The 23,370-nt window shown below is 38.7% G+C and overlaps 1 protein-coding gene across 4 annotated transcripts in view; it reads left to right on the top strand.

Moving 5' to 3' along the window:
* The first annotated feature begins 5,502 nt into the window (after positions 1 to 5,502).
* The window catches only part of KCNMB2 (potassium calcium-activated channel subfamily M regulatory beta subunit 2), a 301,069-nt gene continuing 283,201 nt past the window's right edge, over positions 5,503 to 23,370 (top strand). For 2 of the 4 annotated variants that reach the window (XM_027540575.1, XM_027540539.1), the window contains exon 1: positions 5,503 to 5,658. The gene's annotated coding sequence lies outside the window, so the exon portion shown is untranslated. Of the gene's footprint in view, positions 5,659 to 6,210; positions 6,618 to 23,370 lie in introns of those variants that run through there. The other 2 variants (XM_027540566.1, XM_027540548.1) reach the window with 1 other exon arrangement.

Here is a 23,370-nt window from a genome sequence, read left to right as displayed (position 1 = left end):
CCAGAGCACTGTGCTAATGGAAAATAAAAATCACCTGGGTGTTCAACAATGGATTTCTTGAATAATTTTGGGAAGGTTCATATGATAAAATATTATGCAACCATTAAAAATTTTGAAGATTTTTAAAAATAAAATAACATGAAAAACATATTATAACATTAAGGATAAAATTAACATACAAAACCACATATGCAATATAATTCCAGTTTTTTAAATTTTGATAATACATATTAATATAAGTTACCTGTGGACTGTAGCATCTCAGGAGACTTTTGTTTATATTTTCTACATACTCTAATTTTTTAATCATGAGCAAGTGTCACTTTTATAATCAGAATTAAATAGTGTTTTGTTTTGGGGGGTTAAACAAGGCATGTACCACCATGTCTAACCTATACCCTTGACAAAAGTAACTTTACAGATACTTTTCAGTATACAAAACATATTTGTTTATATCCATTTTGCTGATTCTGTCCCTAAGTAAATTATGAAATGTAGAAATATTTATTAACATGTTCCTAGATGTCTAGCATTCTGTAAACACTTAGAAATTCTCCAACTAACAAAGAAGTAAGAGATTTTGCTGCCGTTTACAAAACAGGACCTTTTACCGTGAATATTCATACACTTGCTACAAAGCATTTTGTTTGTTAAATGATTCTTCTTCCACCCTAAGAATCTAGCAACGGTTAGTGAGTTATTAAAATATACACATGAACATAAACGACAACAAATAAGTCCTTATCCTCTTACCCAACCTTCGAGACTTCTGCATACCAGGGATTTTTGTTTTGAAGACAGAAGTCTTTTAATTAACTGATATTGAAAGCACAGATATCATACCTAACGCTATAGTGTGCAGCAAGTACGTATTACTGCAGCACCGTAAGTCATAACAGTAATAATAGCAACCAGAAATCACCTTCTCCTTGATTGCTCGTAGATACCCCGAGCCTGGAGTGTCACATTGGTATAGTGAGTGCATGTTTCCAGGAAGCAGAAAGATTGCACTTAGGCCCCAGGAAGTAAGAGAAACCAAATGAAATAAAACTCCAACAACTGTCATGGCTCTATTTTAAGTTTTATTTTAAAGCTGATTTATGTCCAGTCCCCTGACAGGCTTCAGAAGGATGGAAATGCAGTCCCAATAAGCTGTCTGCCGAAGACAGTGGCTCAGCCAAAGAATGATGGCTTTGGAAAGTTGGTTAAACTATCTGTGCCAGTCCTCTCTCATGGTCAGCCAGGCAAGGGCTCAGGCATCTTTCTCTGTGCTTGGTGTTGGGAGTGGGGATGTTGAAGAGGATGTTTCTCCTCTTCCAAAAATTCACCTAAGTCAATTAACGTGAATAGTATATTATTATCTACCTCCTATTCTCATTTCAACCACGTGCATACAGAATGATAACTCTCTGAAACCTGCTGATAGGGCTAACTACTGACAAAAGGGGTGGTTCCCTGCAGAATTTCTCTCCTAATTTTTATGAAGACAGACAGAAATACAATCAAAGAATCCAAGAAAGTGATCCAAGTCATGACCTCACTAGATAGGTTTCTGCTTGGAGCCTATAGATTGGAGAGCCCCATGCAGCTGCCATAATTAGTATAGAATTACATTGTGTTGACTCTGTAATCAGAAGAATTCTGAAAACCTATAGTTTATCTTTTAAAAAGGTTTACCAATTCTACCTTAAAAACATGAAGAGCTGCAAAACCAAAGATTTAACAACAACAACAACAAAAGAATAGGCATGAATATTTGACAGATAGGAAGAGGAAAAAAAAAAAAAAATGCTGGTAAGCTCCATACAGTTTTTTAAAAAAATTCACCTGGTGTTCAAATTTCTAGATATTTCTAGGAGGAATATTAGGAGTCAATCTCAAAGTTTCACGAAACAAATATAATGCTGAATTATGAGTTAGAAAACATAGGCTATGTGATCTTGGGGAAATCCTCTAACTTCTCTCATCCTCAATTTTTCCAGATGGAATGGAACTACTAATACTTGCCCTGCCTCTCAGTCACTTTGTTCTGAGACTCAAATATGATGTGTGTGAATATATTCTATAAATATAAAGTTTTAGAAATTCTCATTCCATTAGTATACTTTTAAAACTGTCCAATGAGAAGGAAAATCTTTATGAAAAGTGTGATAGACAAATGAAAGGCACTTCATTCTGTCTTGGAAATCAGACACTATTTTAAATATTAGATTTTCATCAATTGTTTTCTTTTAACTACTTTCTAGGCCTAAAACTTCACATTTATACTAGAGAATGCCTCTCTTGTGGATCTAAACTGGGACTTCAGAGTGAGTCATTTTTCACAGGAATATAACAGGAAGGAAGCAGTTTCTAAGCTAACTTTCCTATTGTTACTAGAAAAATAGTCACAACAGGGCAAAAGTAGTTACTCTCTGTATTATTCAGAGCATAAATTATATACTCCAAAATATAATTAGCACTTGTATCTCTAACATATAACTACACTTTCTGGTATGTATCTATCAAATTTTCATCTTAATAGTGATGACTCATAATAAAATTATGCATTCATCATTCCATTCATTAAATCATTTAACTTGAAGACTGTGCGTGTAAACTGCAAATTCTCTGCGGGTGTGATGGCATCACTCTCACCCAGGCTCCAGTTCTCAACCTAGTATTTGTTAACATACACACATGCTTTCCAGAACAAGTTTTTTTTTTAATGTGCATTCAGAGAGCAGATGCCGTCAGAACTGTTATCAAGTCACGGATGCAGAACTGTTATCAAGTCACGGATTCCCGCTGAATGTTTTGGTAATGTAGTTCTGAAATATCACTTTAGTTCCTGCCTTCTGCTGCCCCAAACTTCATTCTCCAGGAAACCATCCAAAAAAGCAATGCTACGAATAACCAAATTCAGTCCTCAGATCAGCTGTTTGTGAAATGGTAGAACATGCTTTTAACAAATCCAGCATAGGTTCTCTCTTGTTGAAGGAGGTGTAAGCACCAAAGATACTTTATTATCTGAAACTTCATTATAGGGAGGAACTAAGGGGACAGTTATTGGAATGTGATTCAGAAAGCAAAATAAAAACAATAAATTCTATCTTTTTTGACCCAACAAGAGAGATTCTTCTCGTTCCACACTCCCTCTCTTTTCTCTAGCCAGGCCACCTTTTCTGCCCACTTTCTTTTCTCCTCTTTCCTATCATACCTCCTACCTCCTTCAGTGATAGGACCAGATCGTGACAACCAGTCCCATCCCTTCATGGCAAATAGATGGGGAAACAGTGGGAACAGGGACAGACTTTATTTTCTTGGGCTCCAAAAATCACTGAATATGGTGACTGCAGCCATGAAATTAAAAGACGCTTGCTCCTTGGAAGAAAAGCTATGACCAACCTAGACAGAGTATTAAAAAGCAGAGACATTACTTTGCCTACAAAGGTCCGTCTAGTCAAAGCTATGGTTTTTCCAGTAGTCATGTACAGATGTAAGAGCTGTACAATAAAAAAAGGCTGGAAGTCAGCCCTGAGTATTAGTTGGAAAGACTGATGCTGAAGCTGAAGCTCCAATACTTTGACCACCTGATGCGAAGAATTGACTCATTGGAAAAGACCCTGATGCTGGGAAAGATTGAAGACAGGAGAAGAAGGGGACGACAGAGCATAAGATGGTTGGATGGCATCACCGACTTGATGGACATGAGTTTAAGCAAGCTCCAGGAGATGGTGATGGACAGGAAAGCCTGGCGTGCTGCAGTCCATGGGGTCGCAAAGAGTTAGACACGACTGAGCAACTGAACAATGATGACCTCCTCTCTAATCATTTATCTTCATCAATAAAAACCAGCACTTATTTTATTATTTCTGTTCACAAGAACTACTCTTCCCTTTCTGTGTACCCGGTCTCATTATTGCTGAGTCTTACAATAGTCATTCTTGATCACCCCATTTTACAGGGGATGCTAACAGAGCCAAGTTTCAAAACCAGGCATCCTATTTCATAGCCTATATCCTCTTCCAATACCACGCTACCTCCAGAAATTCTTTCCTTCCTTCTTAAAGATCTCCTTCTCTCTTCTTTCCCTCCCTTTAGCTTCCCTTCCTCATTTCCTGCTCTTTCTCCATTACCTCAACAAGCCATCTTTCACCCCATCCCACTCCCATCTGAACTGCGTCTTCTGGAAACCTGCTTCATCCTCAGAGAGGTCAAGTGATTTTTGCTCCTCCAGAGACAAAGCCTCTCTAAAGCATCACTAACTATCTCTGCCCCAGTCCCATCTTCTTCATCAATGTCCTATCTATATCTCTTACATTATAAACAGCTATTTCCTAAAATGATCACACGTAAGACTGGAGGGAAGTATCCAACTGAGGAAGGGAGTTTCTCTTTCTCTCTCTCCCCACAAATCAGATATGGTGCTGTTAAACGTTTTTAAATTGTCATTTAAATACTTCCTTACATTAAAAAAATTATTTGAGATATGCAATTTATAATATTACTCTTGTCATTTTTTTAAAGAGAATATCATAAATTCATTTTCCATGAAATAATACTTCTTCCATTACAAAACTTCTAAATGATATGCTTGACTATTTAAAAATAAATCCACTGAATTTTTATTAAATGCTGAAAAATAATCTCCCAACAATTTCATTTTGGAATTTTCAGGCTCTTCCTTCAGTGGTGTGAGTTACTCCAATTACAAACTGAAAATGAGGTACTAAAGACAATAATTCTGTATTCCCCAGACTCCTTAAAACTGTGAAATTTAATTACTTGGCTAAGAAACAGTTTCTCTTGCATGATCATGAGGCTAGTGAAAGGTTTTGGACAAAATACAAAAAAATTACTTTTTTTCTACTTTAAGAACTGAAAATTTGAAAAAGCCTTTTTGTCCTACCAACATAATGGGAGCAGAATTATTTTTTGAACTTTAAATTGTAATATTTTCTGATTTTGCCCCGGGGAAATCACTGTAAGAATACTTAATCAGAATGAAATGTGTTTACATTTTGTGATACAAGGAGATTTTCTCACTAAGTCACACTTTATTCTTGAAAAGAAATTGTAACCAGTCAAATAGCAGCTAAAATTCACATACAATTAGGGCAGAATAAAACCAACAACCAGAAGTTTAGGAAAGGAAAAAACAGAGAGAAAGGGAAAAATACGTCTTAAAAAAAAATCAGATATCTGAGCAATTCAGATATTCAGTTCTTGCATATAATAAATAATGGATGCTATAATCATAACAATATTTCCAGATAACAAAAATACCAGTAATTAAATAGTGTTGATCTGCAATCATCTCCTTTGAGATTTTGTTTTGGAGTAGTTTTTGTTTGTTAATCCCACCTCATTTTCACTTCTATAGGCCAGTATAGTAGAGTTCCCTTCTTATTCCATCTGCCGCTTTCTCTAAGCCCCTCCCCTGGAGCAGACCACTTGGTTTCCATAGTAACCAGTATAAAACTTACTGCTCCTGGGGTAGCAGGAAGGGAGAAAGAGCAGAAGGAAAAGACTAAGCCTGAGTAGTGGAAGTAGATCACATCCTCTGCGATACTGTGAGCCACCAAGAACTTTCTTCTGCCTCCCTACTTGGAGAAGTACCCAGAACTTTTCAGAGTAGCACTTCTAGCAAGTAATTACCGTCTTCTCTGACCAATGGTAAGAAATCCCTCTTCCACCTTCCATGATTACAACGGTCCAAAGTGGATCAAGGTAGTGTACACTTCCCCATCCCTTGCACCCATCATTCATTCTTTCCATTTGGACAGTAGAGCCGGGCACATGACTGCTTCAAACTGGGACTTAGAGCTTTGTAAATTAGTATGAAATAATGTGCTCATCGATACTTTCAATCCCTTTGATAACTAATTTGAAATTTTATGTAAATGTATGCCCTGAATCCTACCTCCTCGGTAATGAGGAGAACGTTTCCTATGGGGACTGATTCTTTTACCTAACTCCAGAGAATTCTTATTTTTGTAACTGAGAAGGGAAGGATTCCCTTGCTGGGAGTGAGAATTGTTTGGGGAATCCTAGAATGCTTATTCTCAACTTCACTTGCCATGTAAAAACACCAATTTGCAAAAGGAATTCTCTCTCCTGTAGTTAAAAAGAATTTGGCAATGTGATCCAGTAGGCAGGGTGGTGTCGATCTCAGTCTCGGTAAGGAAGTCTGAGCCCTCTCTCTCTCTTTTTAATATGAGAATTTGAAAGCAGTGGGGAACTGATGTTGGACCTATCACAGCATTGCTAACAGACAGCCTATTACAGTATTTAATAAAAACAGAAACAGCGTGCCCATCATAGGCTAATAAATCCTACCTCCTGCACGCTTTAAAAACAGTAAGAAGCAGCTTTAACGGAGCTTCAGATAACTAATTTCAAGCATGGCTGTCTAGCGTGCCTGTCACTCCTATTGTCCTTCCAAACTCTTTCAGACATTTTGAGCAGGGAGTATTAAAGCTATGAGTTAGCAAGGGTTGTGACATTAATGGTCCAGGAAGGCTTTAGGCACAAGAGGTAATGATGATTACCGGTGGCTATTTGGAGGACTGCACTGGATCGCTGTCATTAAAAATTAAGCGTGGCTTTTGAGGAAGATGTGACAACTACCGGAGGTAGGATTTGCTTGTAAAACAAAGGAATCTGTTGCTGTTTCGTGCTTTTTTGTTTGCTCTGTGCTGTGTGGGTCGTGAATTGCAGGCAGGTGCAGAGTGAGAAGCAGGAAGGGGAGAGAGGGAGTGGGAGACCGATCTGCTTAAAGCAAAACACAGTGGATACTATTATGTTTTATGGCAGCAATGCCTCGAGGACAAACTGGCTCCAGACTCTTAGCCTGCTGAGTGTGCATTCCACGTTGCTTTTCCCATGGAGTAGAATGCTTAGAGGTCACGGAGAAAACAGTTTGCTTCTTATCTGTGGTGCCAGCTGGGCTGTTGGTAGGGTTGAGCGAGGACTTTGGTGGGTGGGAGGCATAAAGGTCCGAGAAAAAAAAAGAGGAAGCTGTCCTTAAGACTTGAAACCTGTTAGATAAATATTTTATTCCTATGATCAGTGTGTTTTGATAGCCAGAGACTAATTTTTTTAAAGGGAAATTAGAAGATTACGGTGGATTTCCCTGATAAAATTACTTTGAATTTTATCTATTATAAAAGAAAATTGGGTACCTTCATCCATTTTGCATATTGAAAGGCTGATCCACACTGTACAAATGGTTTGGTTAAAGCAGATCAAGAGTTTTGCACTAAAGAAGGGGCTTTCTCTCTGTTCCTGCTCTTGCTTTTAAACAACTGCCAGGGCTGCAGATGGAAATGGTGATTTGTTAGAGGTTATGGACTTGGTTCAGTTTTTTTTTTCCTTTTTTTTTTTTAAAGAACAGCATAAAAGCACAGTCCTCCTTGTGAGATGAGAGGGGCAGTTGGGTTCCAAAGTCCAGTGGATAATGAGTGGATTTGCAGGGGGAACTTACACTGCTTTGTACTTTATTATGGGATCAGTATAGCTCAATCAGCAAAGGAAATGTCAGGAAATCATAAGCTTTTTTTTTTTTTAAGCAAAAAATGCAATGATCAAAAGCCAGTGTTTCTCCAAGTTGATGTATGGTGCAAGTTTCAGTATTTGTCATTGCATGTGACCCTCAATGTGAAGTGGCAGAAACGTAGTGACTGAATTGCTCCGTGCTATTGTGTTATTTCTCTATTAGACTTCACAAACTCCAAGATGTAAAGATGTTACTTTAGGTTTTGAAAAACTATATTCTGATGCATTGTTTTGGTTATAATGAATGGTGAAGATACATAGAATAATTGTATATTCATAAAAGAATGTACTATTTTTCAGTATATCTCAAACTTCTATAGTAATGTAGTATTAAGTAGAAATAAAAGTGACAGACAATTATGTTTTCAGCTAAATACTAGAATCAAGGCTAAGTGGGGCTTTTTCTCTTCTATGATGCAGTTGAGTTTGCAAATTTGTGACTTCTGTGTATTCACAAACACAAAGTTGAAATCATTGCCCTGTAGTGTGTGGCATCTATGCTTAAAGTTGTGTGTTCCTTTATCCTAATAGTGTGATGATTGTTACTGAACCAAACTCCCTTGGCTAGTCTTTATGTGACCAAGAGCACATGTCCAAAAAACAATCGTCAGAATATCTAGTGCAATTGAGGGGTATGACATTGTTTTCTGCTTCTCTGGGGCTAGTGGAATGTGTGACCTTGACCTTGTAAAGTCTCATTCTCTAGCCAATTGTGTTCACCAATCAAGAGCTCATATACAGAAAAAGAGAGCTCATAATACATAGACAGAAACACACACATTTAGTCACTACTGTCAGATTACAACTGAATATTGTTTCTATTGTTTTCATTAGTTCTGGTTTTACCAATATCTTCTGAATCTAATCTAATTAGGCAGTTATTTTAGAGGCAATCTAAGACATCAAAGTTGTTAACAGAAGAAATTATTTTGCAGTGGTCATACCCATAACATTTTACTGATCAACTAAAATCACTTTTCATAATTTTTACAGATTTGTGGGGAAAGGCTCTATATAATATTTTGGTGGTGTATTTGTTTATACTGAAATCCCTACACCATGAAAATTACAGGGGAAATATGATGATTTTTTTTCTTTCTCTGGTAGGGAAAGCCAAACCAAGTAATTTAGTCAAAATAACCTATTTTGTGTCACAAGTTAATTTCATTACCTGTTTATATAAATAGATATCAACCAAAACATTTCCAAATATCCTTTCCTTTTAGTTTCTGCTACATCTAGTAATGAAAAAGCAACAATGCTCCAGTTACACAGAAAGCAAGTGTGAAATCTACCCTGACATGAAAAAATAAGCAAAGCTTTGGTCAGACTTTTTTTTCTCAGTCCCCACGGGTAACCCAGCCCTTGTATCAGTCACCAAGACACAAGTTACTAAGGCCAGTCTCATCATCTTTCTTCTCTGTTCCTCTCATATACACACCCAGTCATCATTCTACTTTATCAGTAGATATCAGACCAGACGTTTCTCAAACTAGCACAATCTTCTCTTTGATCATCTCTCTCCTTGTACCAAAATATGAAAATTAAATCTAAAAATATTCCTGCTATTATATAAAATTAAACAGAAGACCACAATAATGTACATATAATCCTGATTTTGATATATATGTGTGTGTGATAAAAAACTAGAAAAAAGCTGCACCAAAATGTTGGCAGTAGTTATCTCAGTGTGGTATTATTGATGTATTTTATTCTTTTTATTTATTTGTTGTGAAGATTTTTAGAGTTCTTAATATTTTTTCAAAAAGAAAATATTATATTAATTGTCAAAGATTACCATCAAAATTTATCCATGTTTTTTTCCCAACCATACTGACATCTTTTCTCATTATCATACATTATATCACACACTATGTCTTCCCCCTAAATTCCAAAGTAATTTTTTGATCCAAGCAAGACTGAGGAGAAATTCTATTTCCTATTAGACACCTTCCTCCTTGGGTTTCTTGTAACATCATGAAAAATTCAGCATCACCTTTTCTCAGAGACTGATTCCTACCTCAACTTAGATTTCTTAGAAAAGGAGAATGTGTGTGTGTGTGTGTTTAATTCTATAGACAGAGTAATTTTTTTAATATCCATCATTTACTGGTTCCTCATTATCTCCTAAATGTTGAAATGTTGGACTGATTCGTGACTCAGTTATAAATCCCTTTTTTATCTCTACTGTTGTTCAGTTGCTAAGTTGTGTCCGACACCGTGCAGTGCCACAGACTGCAGTGCGCCAGGCTTCCCTGTCTCTTGTCTATATACTTACTCCTAAATGAGTCTCAGGTCCTTAGAAACTATAAACATCTCACAAATTCTAATTCCTAACCTAGACTTTTCCCCTAACTTCCAAACTTACATATTCAATTTCTTACAAAACTTAAATGCCTTATAAGCACCTTATACTTAACATGCTGAAAGTCAAATTTCTGAATGTTTCCTCCCATATTTCCCCCATGTATGTAAGTAGAAACTCTATTCTTCTACTTACTTGAGTCCTATTTGAATCTTCTCTTCCCTTGACACACCACAAATAATCCCATTGCCTCCACCTTTAAACTGTACCTAGAATTCAACTACTTCAATATTCCCACTATAACCACTCTGGGCAAGTTATCACCAACTCTTAGTTTACTACAATGTTTTCACCACTGATGTTTTGCTTCGTCCTCCCTGTGCTCCCATGTACCTATTCTATTCTGTACCCAACATCAGTGGACATTTTAAAATTGGTTATATCATAATATCTTTTGCTCAGAAGTCTCCAATATCTTCCCATCTTATTTTACAGATAAAACCCAAATCCTTCCAATGGCATACAGGCCATGCATGATCAGCAGCTGGGTTCCTCTCTGGCCCCTTCTGCTATGACTGTACTTCATTTCAGCCATACTGACCTCCCGGCTATTCCTCAAACATGCCACACACTCAAACCCCAGAGCCTTTAACGTTTCTGTGCTTGCAAAATTCTTCCCTCCATAGCTATTGATTAAGTTTCTCACTTTCTTCTGGTCTCAGCCAAATGCCACTTTGTCAGAGAAGACTTCCCTGAAAACCTTGTTTCAAATCACACCCCTTGCACAGTTCTGATTCCTAGTCCCCTGATTTTTCTCTATAGTATACCAAAGAATTCCTCCACATATTGTATGTTGAGTTTTTATTGCCTGTCTCTCTCCTATTAGAATGTAAATGCTATGAGAGTAAGGACTTTGTTTTGTTCCCTGATGTATCCTATAGCACCAATAGTCAAGTGAATGAATAAACTGTTGAATGTAGGAACTGAACGTTTTCCCCCATCAAAATCCATTGTGTTAGGCTCCACGCAGAAGTTTTTCAACCTCAGGGTCTAATCTTTATGTCATAATATCTTTTCTTTTTTTCAAAAAAAGATACTGAACACCTTGAAGAAAGTCAAGGAGATTTATCAAGATGATTTTCTTTTTCCTCTCTACATAGGAAGGAAAATAATCACATCACTGATCCCAATCTATGTCAAAGCAAATAAAAATTCAATTTGCCTCAATTTGATCTTATCCAAAAGTTGACTTCTATTTCAAAAAGGCATCTTCACAGATCTCTATAAATGACTGAGGACACAGACGCATCCTCCGTTTCCTGTGCTCTTCTGGTGATGGGGAAGGGGTGGCAAAGCTAGGTTGAAAGGTACAAGTGGAGTCAGTATGCCTCCCTGAGCCTACAAGGCCCGGTGTCCTGTGTGGCACTAGGAATCAATCAATAACAATCAACAACTGTACTATTCGCTTACATGCATTTCTTTCTCTCAAAATCAGCATGATCAGTCTCCTGGTCTGGTTAACAGTGATCTCTTTACCACTCATAAAGTACACATTTTCAAATAAGCTGTAACAAAAGAATCTTATTTTCCCAATTGAGTACAAATAATAATTCCCAGTATTTCTTGAATGCTCTATAGTGAAGAGAAGTGTAATCTGAAAAGGATATAAAATCTGAGACAAACATAGGCTTTAGGAATAGACAGGTTTGGTCTGAAACTTACCTTTTTCACTTCATAGCTGTGTGACCAGATTTTAATCTTAACAAGTCTCAGTTTCCTCACTGGTAAATGGTGATAATAATACCTACTTCTTTGGGTTAAAGATTAAATGTGATAAAGTATGCCAGTGCCCCCATTAGAGTACTGGGCACAGAGGAGATGCTTAAAAAGTAATAGAGTTCTCATTGTCATTTAATCTTTACAGTGTTTCAGAGTAGTAAATATACTTTTCATTGAACAGGTAAGAAAACCAAGGTGTAGAGAATTTAATCATTAAAACTGCTCAAGGTCAAAAAACTAGTAAGCTATTGAAATTTACTCTCCCTTCAGCCATAGAGACTCCTAATACATAGGATGTCAGATTAACTATCTTTAATATATTTAGTGAGTAAAGGCTGCCAGTGATTAGGGAAATTTTTTTTAGAGGGAGAACCTGAAGAAAAGATTTTTCTCTCCTCTATGACCATGTGTATGCCTCATGGATTCTTTCCTTAAACAAAAAGTAGACTCAAACTGCAATGAAACTACTTAAATGAACGCTAACTTGCTTCTTAAGAAAAACCTCAGTCTCTAGAATGCAGTATAATGCAGCATGGAAACATCAGTTTCACCACCGTGAAGACCCTAGTTTGGATCCCAGATCTGCTCATTCCTGTTGTTTAAACTTGGTTTCAGTCTCCTTTTCCTCAGCAGAATGCAGATAGTCATAGAACACACTGGGGTCATGAGGATTGAGTGAGATAATCTATGCATAGCTGTTAGCCCTGTGCTTGGCACAAATCAAGTACATAACACATATTACCTATCACCACTTTAACTATCATTACCTAAAATGAACTTTAAACATTATATGTATTATGACATGGCCTTTCCAGGTGGTGCGGTGGTAAAGAATCTGCCTGCCAATGTAGGCGATACGGGAGACTCTGGTTCAATCCATGGATCAGGAAGATCTCCTAGAGGAGGAAATGGCAACCCACTCCTATATTCTTGCCTGAAAAATTCCATGGGCAGAGGAGCCTGGTGGCCTACAGTCCATGGGGTCACAAAGAGTCGGACACAACTGAGAGTCTGAGCATGCACATATTATGACACTGAGAGTTTTGATTTCAAGTATCTCTTTAGTTCTTACCTCTTGCTTCTACATGCCTCTAAGCTCATTCAGTAGATATCATTTAAGAGTCATTTAAGCATTTAGACATCATATAAGAATTCAAGGTGTTTGAGCATCTGGTCAGCACTAGAAAAAGAATTTCCTGAAATGTATGACATTTGCTCATTTCTTATTAGAAATAAAATGAGATATGCAAATTTGGAAAAATCAAGAAAATATCTGCTTTTTGAGCTATGAAACCAAATTTTAAAGATTTGTTTTTAAAGGACTTTAACCAAGTGTCTTTCTTCAGCCTTGTTGAGCTCCAGTTTCAACATTTCCTGTCTTCACTCTGCTTAAGGCTGTATGGGCTGAATTACTGGTAAACTGAATGCATCATCACCCAACATGACTTTTGTGCAGGGCGTGCATGAAATTGGCAATTAGCATTATCAATTATTCTAGATTTATATTACTAAATTCTTAATGCATAGCAATTTAACTTCATTTAATTGCTCAATAGAAATGAGCACCACCAATTAAACTATTGGGAAACTCAAATACTAATCTACTACATAGGCTAAACTTGAATCAGTTCTGAACTTCATCCTGCACCAAACAACTTCTCAGATTTCATCTTCTTGAAGGTTGGTTTGGGCCAGTAACTATTGTATTGTATGGATGTTTCCTTTAATATTTTGTCATTTCTCAAATCCACATGCTTAAGTGCAACTGGTCCCAACAGTGATAGATCTCTCCAAAAATGGAGACGTGACATTGTCATAAAAATGTCACAGATTTTCAAGGTTTGATTTTTAAAAAAATCTTCACAAGAAATTGCTCCTTTTTGCTCTAAAATACTCTACATATTTCTACCATGGCCCTTAGCATACTGTGCTATAATCTTTGGTTCACTTATCTGCTTGCCTCCTCCCCAGTGAAATTCTAAGTCCCTAGAGGTTAAGGACTGGGTCATAGTCATGACAATATTTCCAGTGCCTAGTAGAGCTCCTGGCAGTGGCTAATGCTCAATAAGTATTTCTTGAATAAATGAATCAATTGTGTCTGTATTAGATTTCTTTCTTGAATAAACGAGTCAGTAATGTCTATACATACAGCAGAAAGTGAAGAAGAGCTAAAGAGCCTCTTGATGAAAGTGAAAGAGGAGAGTGAAAAAGTTGGCTTAAAACTCAGCATTCAGAATACTAAGGTCATGGCATCTGGTCCCATCACTTTATGGCAAATAGATGGGAAACAATGGGAACAGTGACAGACTTTATTTTGGGGGGCTCCAAAGTCACTGCAGATGGTGACTGCAGCCATGAAATGAAAAGACACTTGTTCCTTGGAAGAAAAGTTATGACCAACCTAGACAGCATACTAAAAAGCAGAGACATTACTTTGCCAACAAAGGTCCATCTAGTCACAGCTAGACTACAGTTTTTCCAGTAGTCATGTATGGATGTGAAAGTTGGACTATAAAGAAAGCTGAACACCAAAGAATTGATGCTTTTAACTGTGGTGTTGGAGAAGTCTCGTGAGAGTCCTTTGGACTGCATGGAGATCCAACGAGTCCATCCTAAAGGAAATCAGTCCTAGATACTCATTGGAAGGACTGATGCTGAAGCTGAAACTCTGATACTTTGGCCCCCTGATGTGAAGAACTGACTCATTTGAAAAGACCCTGTGCTGGGAAAGATTGAAAGTGGGTGGAGAAGTGGCAACAGAGGATGAGATGGCTGGATGGCAGCACTGACTCAATGGACATGAGTCTGAGTAAACTCCAGGAGTTGGTGATGAACAGGGAGGCCTGGCGTGCTGTAGTCCATGGGGTCACAAAGAGTCGAACACAACTGAGCGACTGAACTGAACTAAACTGAACTGATGTCTACACTAGGTTTCTTAGTATCCACTTTGACCCAAGGAGGGTAAATGACCAAGTGGACAACTCAGTCATGCACCTCAGAAACAGAGTGCCGCATGGAAGGAACTGTGTTTTAATAGTGAAGCCTGGCCCTTCCATGGGCTTACTCGCTTCTTGTTCACCTGTTGTCCCACCTCTTTTTACACTTAGGTCCTTTCCGGTGCGTTAGTGGCTGTTCCTCCGTCCTTTCCTTGCTACTGTCTATCCTGTCACTACCCTATCTTGTGAAGAGTATGATGGGACGTTCCATTCAAAGCCAACTTGGAGTCTGACAGCCTCAGACAGCAAATTCCTAAACTCCTCCTCATCAAAGCCAGGGTGACAGACGAGCCTGGGTGAGGATTTCAGCTCGCTGGGAGGGGAGGGAATAAATCACTTGTCAAAATACCAAGCCTGTCGACTTCTTAGGAAAGAAAGAGAAGATGCTTATATTACTAGATGGGAAGGCTTTGGTTTGCATTTGCCAGCATTTGTACTAAATGAGGAAAATGTCAGATGAATCCCACATGCAGGTTCCTTGTCATCTTGGTGTTTTCCTGTGTGAAATTAAAACTCCAGAACACTCTGGACATAAAAGCTCATTTTCAGCGTTCAATAATTCCACTTAATGAGTAAAAAAGAATAGTTAGGCAAGTAGTAAAATATATAACTACATTTTAAAGTATAATTTTAGACTAGATAATTAGGTTGCAAACTCTTTGAGAACAGGCACTATGTTTTTTACAATTCTCAGATGAATAGAACTGTATTAAATATATATCATGCTTTTAAAGTAACTTTTTGACTGATACACACTCCCCTCTTAACGCTATGCTGTTGTTCAGTTGCTCAGTCATATTTGACTCTTTGTGACCCCATGGACTGCAGCATGCTAGGCTTCCCTATTCCCCGAGGTAAAGCCACATTACAGAAGTTATATTACCATGGTAAGAATTTAACATCTTATCATTATTTACCAGGCTGCTGGACTGGACATTTAGGGCTCTAGAAACTACACTAGTCTTAATTCCACTGGACCCTCTTCGTGCGCGATGGTGTAGACAAGGCTGTTATGGAAGAGGAAGGAAAGAAGGGCTTGTGAATCGTGAGGTTGCCTGTTATTCATAGAATTGTATTAACTCACAGGCATTTGCAATTGGAAATGATTTTCAAAACCAACCCATGTAGGCTTCTTCTGAAGGAGGATTCAATTTGGAACTTGGTCAAAACAAAGCCTTTACAACCCTATGCAGGTCTGGGGGATTCCACTGTATTTTGTGACATAGTTCAGGACTTTAAAAATAATTAGTTTGGTTTTGTCAGACTAATTTTTTTATTATTATTATTGTTTAATTTTTTTAACTGGGAAGCTGGTAAAAGTCATGTGCCTGACTCCATAATTCTTATCTACAAAAGTAAAGTATCTTTCAAAGTGAAACTCAGAAAGTTGAAAAATAGGCAGCAATTCAAATGCAAATCTAGAACTTTTCTTGCTCTGCATCAGATGCAGAGGATCAGTGTGGCCATGCTACATAAAGCACTTTATGAGAAGGAGAGAGAAACCCTTGGTAAATCTTTCCCATGACATAATTTTTGAGTTTGGTTGTGTATGAGCACCCAAAAATGTCTGACCATAGGAAGAATTTGTAGCTCTATGAAGCTGAACTATAATTTTCTCAAAGGGATTATATTTCTGAGTAAATCTGGGACCACTGATTTTCTTTGGATATTTTTTAATTTTCCATTTATTCCAAATGAAGAAACTGGAGGCAGGATGGGGAGGGGACAACAAGCTGAAATCCAGAAGAAAATAATACCTAACTTTAGACAAAATTGCAACAGGACTGGTCCAGTTTCTTCCTCTCTGTGAGGATGATCAATGACTGGTTTAACTTCACTTCCTAGTGGTTTTTTTTGATCCTGTGTGGTGCTTGGGAACAGCCATGTGGAGCTCTCTGTGTAGACAACTCAAGGTAACTATTTGCTTTAAAAACATAAAAATAGAACAGCACAGGACTCAATTCTCTGCTGGAATGAATCAAAAGAAAAGAGAGAGGGAAATAAAGTTCATATCAAAAGGAAAAGGAAGGCCTAGATAATATGTTACCAAATTTGAGAAAATCTTTCCAGGTGTATAAAAGACAACAATAGCCCTGATGTGGAGAAAAGTGGCTAGAGAATATCTATTACGACCTGCTTCTCAATCTTCCAGGCCTATTTCCTCATTGACAAGTGGATTTATTATTGCTAAACTGAAACTGAAAAAAGAAAAAAACTTGGTACAAAGAAAACAGAAGATGATTCATGTCTATATGAAAAGTTGCCTGTGTGCAATTTTGATTTCAGATAGTTTAGTAGAAGATTCTTCCCATTGGCCTATGAATGTGTTCAGGTGTCCATGTCCGTGCTTTAAAAAAAAAAAATTCTATTCTCCATCTTCCCACTCTTTATAAGTCCTCATTTTATATCTGCATTCCTTCAAGTATTCATTCATTTATTTAACAAAACTGAGTTGAACTTTCACTGTGGACTAAACACTGTGATGGGTTTGGGGGTTACAATGTTGAGCCAAATCAAAACGAAGCCCTCCCCCTCAACCATGGAGGTGACAGTCCTGAATGAGAAAGATAGTATTCAGATGGTCCCACAAATAAATATACAATCTCAAAGGTAATAAACACTAAGATTATTTAATTGGAGACATTAGGGTAGGGTAGTCAAGGATGTCAGGGAAAGCTCTGAAAAGGTGATGACTGAGTTGTTTAATGAAGAAGCATAAAAGTGAAAGCAAAAGAGCAAGTGTAAAAGCAGCAGAGATGAGAAGAGAAGCTTTCTAGGCAGAGAGAAAGCATGAGCAAAGGCTAACCAATGGCTGTTCACTTATTCAACATCGACCAAGTGCCAAGTGTGTGTGTGTGTGTGTGTGTGTGTGTGTGAGGGTGGGGGGCAGGGAGAGGGGGAATTTCTGGCCCTCATGGAGCTTGTTGTTGTTCAGTTGCTACGTCATGTCTGACTCTTTGCAACTCCATCAACTGCAGCATGCCAGGCTTCCCTGTCCTTCACTCTCTACCAGAGTTTGCTCAAACTCATGTCCATTGAATTGGTGATGCCATCCAACCACCTCATCCTCTGTTGCCCACTTCTCCTCCTGCCCTCAATCTTTCCCAGCATCAGAGTCTTTTCCAATGAGTCGGCTCTTCACATCAGGTAGTTACATTCTAATGAAAATTAGTAAATTAAAAAATTAGTAAATAGATAAAAAGGAAGCCTGTTAGAGAGAGTAGATGAGGACTGTGCCTCTAATAGATGGCCGGTATGGCTGGAGGGCAGGAATCAAGCAACATGTAGTTAAAGATAAGGCTGGAAAGGCAGGAAGAGCTTGGCTAGTTAGGACCTTGCTGGCCATGTTAAGTGTTTGCTGCTCTTTATTCTAAGAGCAGTGGAAAAGTATTCACGATGTTAAACAGGGGGCTGACTAGATACTTGTGCTTTGCAAAGGTATCTCTGCTGCAATGTGATGATCAAAAGGGAGAAGATCAGGAGTGGACACAGAGAAGCCAGTTGAAAGGCTATAGTGTAATCCATATGATGGTAGCCTGGACCAGGAGGCAGAATGATGGTAGAAAAGTGGACAGAAGGGGACGTGTGTAGGCAGTCACATCAGAGAGTTGGTGAGGGGCTTATTTTGAGAGTAGATGGGTGAAGAAGGAGGTGTCAAGGATAACGTTAGATTTCTGGCTTGAATAACTGATAGATGGTGAGGTTACGGAACACTGGAAAGTGACTGGAGTTTGCTTTCATCAAACAACATTTTGAAATTGTGGTTTGCACTTACTGTCTCCGCTTTATGGCTCCTCATTTATTTTTAAGGCACCGGTGCATCATTTCTGACCACACTGCATTCCTGTGACTGCCCTCTTCACCCTTTCTAAGAATCCTTTATCATCCAATTTGTTGACCTTTTCACAACCCCCAGGATTCTTGATCACAGCATTCAAAACTGTGGACTATCCTCTCTCTTTCCCTGTCTCTCTTTCTCTGTCTCTCTTTCTCTCTCTCTGGCTCTCTCTCTAATTTTTTTTTCTCCCTTGAAATCCTTTCTTCCCTTGACTTTAATCATGTTTAACTTCCCAGGTCCCCTACTGCCTTAGGATTTTTTCCTATCTTTCCTCTTTACTGGGTCTTCTTTTTCCTTTTCTATCTTTTTACATTCTTTCAGTAATTGAAAGTATTACCTGTCTACACCTATAGCTTAAACTGTCTCTCTAAGTGTGACCTGGCCCCTAAGTCAAGTCCTGTGCTGCCTGCTACCTGGTAGACATTTCCCTGTGGCTGCCATTTTACACTGTGAAATTCATTTGGCAAAACTAAATTCATGTTAAGACCTAATAAACCCACTCTGTTTCATGTTTCTATTCATTGGGCCACTTGTTACCCAGGTTTTGACACCAACCATGGTCTTTGAATCCTTTTCTAACTGTAGACCTAACCAACCTGAGTCCTATTGATTCTTCCTACAAAATATTTTTTACATCTGTGCCTTTTATGCCTCCCTATGCAAATGAGAACCTTCATTCTCACACCTTGGTTATGAGGATAGTTTGCTAGCCAACCTCCTTGCTCCTGGTCTGATTTTTCAAAATGCTGTCCTTAAATCACCTACACAAGAATGACCAGGGAAGTTTTTAAAAAATATCAGTTTATGTGGCTTACGTTTAATCAGAATTTTTTGGGGTGAGACCAGAAAGTTTATCGAACACCCAAAGTAGATCTATTACACATAAATTTTGAGAAAAACTGCTCAACCCTTGCCCAGCCTATTTCTTCTACATTCTCTACATTACCGAGAATGACCTTGGAGCTCCCCTAATCACAGCCCTTCCACGACTCTTGTTTAATCAAGCAAATAAAGTCTTCTCCCAGGATTGGAAATCAAGATTCTCCAATTTCTGGTATCCTGATAAGTTTCCAGCCTAATCTTTACCTTTCTCCTCTCACTCTGTGTTACAAGTTTGCTCCTTGGCCTCATGCATTTCTGACATCCAAAGACGGTCTCTCACCCACTTCACTGTCATCTGTCAAACTCCTACCAGCTCTCCAATGGCCCCTTCTGGATATAAACTTCTTCCATCCCTTTTCCATCTCCTTTACCCTTTGCATTCCTTGCCCTCCAATCTAGAAGGGACTTCTCTCCAGACTTTGAACTCTTTCAGCAGATTTTACCTTTGGCTAGTTCCTATCACACATTAAAACATTTTTATTGTTTATATTATTCAATTTATAAATTTTATAAAGAGGGGAACTGTATTTTATAAAAAGACAGACTTAAGGAATAAAAAGGTGACTTGAGTTTGAATATCATCTAGTATGTGTCCTTTGGCAAATCATTTAACTTCTCTGAACTTTGTCTCTATTAGTTATATGGGATAGTATCACATACATTACAAGATTTTGTTCAATATAACAAGGTGTCTTTAAAACATTGAGCCATGTGAAATTTCCTATATTCAGTTATTTCCACCTACAGAAAAATGGTCATTTTATTAGTAGTAGTCATCTATATTTTAGAATGTGCTGTGCTGTGTTTAGTCACTCAGTTGTGTCTGCCTCTTTGTGACCCCATGGACTGTAGCCTGCCAGGCTTCTCTGTTCATGGGGATTCTCCAGGTAAGAATACTGGAATGGGTTGCCATGCCCTCCTCCAAGGGATCTTCCTAACCTAGGGATTGAACCCAGGTCTCCCACATTGCAGGTGGATTCTTTACCATCTGAGTCACCAGGGAAGCCCAAGAATATTGAAGTGGGTAGCCTATATCCCTTCTCCAGGGGATCTTCCCGACCCAGGAATCAAACCAGGGTCTCCTGTGTTGCAACTGGATTCTTTACCAGCTGAGGTTCCAGGGAAGCCTATATTTTAGTATACTTTTCTTTAAAATATTCTTGTGTCCCATATTATGCTTTGCATTCACTTCATACCCCATCCCCTTGCCCACTGAATATGTGTATATAACCCCTTGCCCACTGAATATGTGTATATAACCCCTTGCCCACTGAAAGTATCAAACTATTGTTGTTTAGTTGCTCAGTCATGTCTGACTCTTTTGAGACCCTATGGACTGTAGCCTGCCAGGCTTCTCTGACCATGGGATTTCCCCAGGCAAGAATATTGGAGTGGGTTGCCATTTCCTTCTCCAGGGGATCTTACAGACCCAGGGATCAAACCTGCATCTCCTGCTTGGCAGGCAGATTCTTTACCCCTGAGCCATCAGGGAAGCCCTATCTATCTGTATATCTTTGTTATTGGCCTGAAGAGATAGAGAGAAAAGAACATTGCACAACATGAAGCAGGCAAACTATTAATCTCCCTCAGTGGTTGCCCTTGCCTGTTCCTTTTTCAAAGCAGGTGAACAAATAGCAATGTTAACAATAAGCTAAAGCAAGCTCTTTTCTAATGAGAGAATTCTGTTAAATAAAGGTCAGCAGGAAAAGTAATAACACTCACTGTCTCTTGTTTATGGTCCACCTGCGCATCACACAAACTTGCTCAAATTTCTCTCCTGAGCATTACCTAACCTAGAGTTTATCTACATCAAATTACACTCCACCCTGGCTGGGATTCTTTACCATTAATCCACTAATCAGAACCGCAATGATGTTTTCAGATGCAACCTCTAAGGAAAATATGCACATTTTATCTCTTAAGCTGTCTTTCTCTACCCCTGCAATACTATGAAAAAGTCTCTGGACCAGTTAACCCAAAGGAAACTCTTAGTTTGAGAAAATCATGGTTATGTTGTTATAAAGGTAAATGAACAAGGAAGGAAGGAGTTTATGTTGTTTGTATGTTCTTACTTAATGGTGACTCTTTAGACTTAGCAGCCCAAAGAGAATTTTCTGTCTAATGTTCCCTTCATAGAAAAATAATTTGTTTCAGCAAGGCATTATGCTAAAGGAGGTCCTCCAGGAGATTACAAATTTATCAGAAATTATTTCAAGTTGCAGGAGTTAAGAATGAGACAAATGCCTTAAGAAATGTACAGAGTACTTTGAGTATTTTAATAGAGAAATACTACAAATAGAAGCTAGTGTAAGTGAAAGAAAATGAAAGTCGCTCAGTCGTGTCTGACTCTGTGACCCCATGGACTATAGTGCATGGAATTCTCCAGGCCAGAATACTGGAGTGGGCAGCCTTTCCCTTCTCCAGGGGATCTTCCCAACCCAGGAATTGAACCAGGGTCCTGCATTGCATGGGGATTCTGTATCAACTGAGTTATGAGGGAAGCCCCAAATAGAAGCTAGGAAGAGGACAAAACCCCAAGAAGAAACTGCAGGGTTAACAGGGTTTCAATCTCTCTACAGCAATTATGTGACAGTTAAGTTACACTAAGCAAGTTAGTTCACATCTATGTGCCTCAGTTTCCTCTTCCGTAAAACAGGGCCATAATACACCTAGAGAATTTGTGTAAGTCACACAGCATCACAATGCAAGGGAGCTAGCACAGTACCGCACTCAGTGGCCCCTCAAAAAACGGCCCCTCTTGCTTTCATTAATGTGGGAGTAAGTCATCGTGTCAAATATTACAGAGTTCAAAGAGGTAGAAGGGCTTTGGATTCTGTGATTTGGGATTGTGAAGTAGGAGATCATTTTCCAAAACAGAGGTAGAGCATTAAAATCAGTTTCAATGGCATAAAAAAGACTCAGCAGATGGTGAGGAAGCAGACCATTCTTTAAAGGAAATTTTCCCCCAAAGGAAAGCAAGACTGAGAGCAGCTGACAAAGAGCCAATAGGGACATAGGTTCTTTCTTTTGATAGGCTGGCCACGAGGGCCTCTTGGTAGTTGATGAACAAGCATCTTAATTTTCAGGTAACATGTTGAATTCACACTGAATTCATCTCCTAGAAGTCCTATAACTCTGGGCAGTGGGCATTATCACTCTCGTTTTAAGACAGAGAAACTGAAGTCCAAAGACATTGAAAGTCCTGCCCCAAGTCCCAGAGCAAATAATTGCAGAATCATCATTCCAGCCAGTTCCTCTGACTCTAACCCCTGGGCCACATTGCCTGCCTAAATATGGACCCATCACCTCTGCCTGTGGAGCCTGTTTCACCAATCACAGACATTTCCAGAGAAGATTTGGAGACATTAACCATGGAGAAATATTACCTCGTTTTTGATATGGTCACTGCTAACAAGACCTTAAAAATGTCCACAATGATACACACCATTTATCGAGCACTTTGTAGATGGCAGGCCCTTTATACAATATCGACTGTAGCTTGTGAGCCCATAGTAAGTTCAAGGCATTGTGCTAAGCATTTGACACACATTCTCTCCTGCGTACATCAGAACAGCTCCAGGAAATGAGTGCTCATAGTATTCCATTTTATGCTTGAGAAAACTGAGGCTCAGAGAGGGGTGGGCTTGCCCAAGGCAATACAACTTAAAAGTAGTGAAGCTGAGGTTCAAGACAAATCAGGCTGTTTCCCAAATTTTCAGGCATTTTATTTAACATCCACTGGCCATTTGACACATTTGCTACCCTGGTGCCAACGTGCACAAGCTCCCCTGTGCAGGATGGACAGTGAGGTCCCAAGAAGACCATGCCCAGGGTTCAAGAAAAAACAGAGGGAAGCAGAGGACTCGTGCACAAAGGTCTTGCTAGCAGCTGACCCAGGCAATCTGCTTTCCTGTGGATTAACATCTATCTCTGCTCTCTCCTTACCCACTGAGTAAACCCCTAATGCATGGTGCTGGCCCTCAGCCAGATGCTGACCAAGGTTTACAGATATGACTCTAAATGATAACTGT

Source organism: Bos indicus x Bos taurus, chromosome 1 (genome assembly GCF_003369695.1).
Source record: "Bos indicus x Bos taurus breed Angus x Brahman F1 hybrid chromosome 1, Bos_hybrid_MaternalHap_v2.0, whole genome shotgun sequence".
In the NCBI taxonomy this organism is placed as follows: domain Eukaryota; kingdom Metazoa; phylum Chordata; class Mammalia; order Artiodactyla; family Bovidae; genus Bos; species Bos indicus x Bos taurus.
Note: the sequence above shows the minus strand (reverse complement) of the source record. Positions and strands in the feature narration are given on the sequence as shown.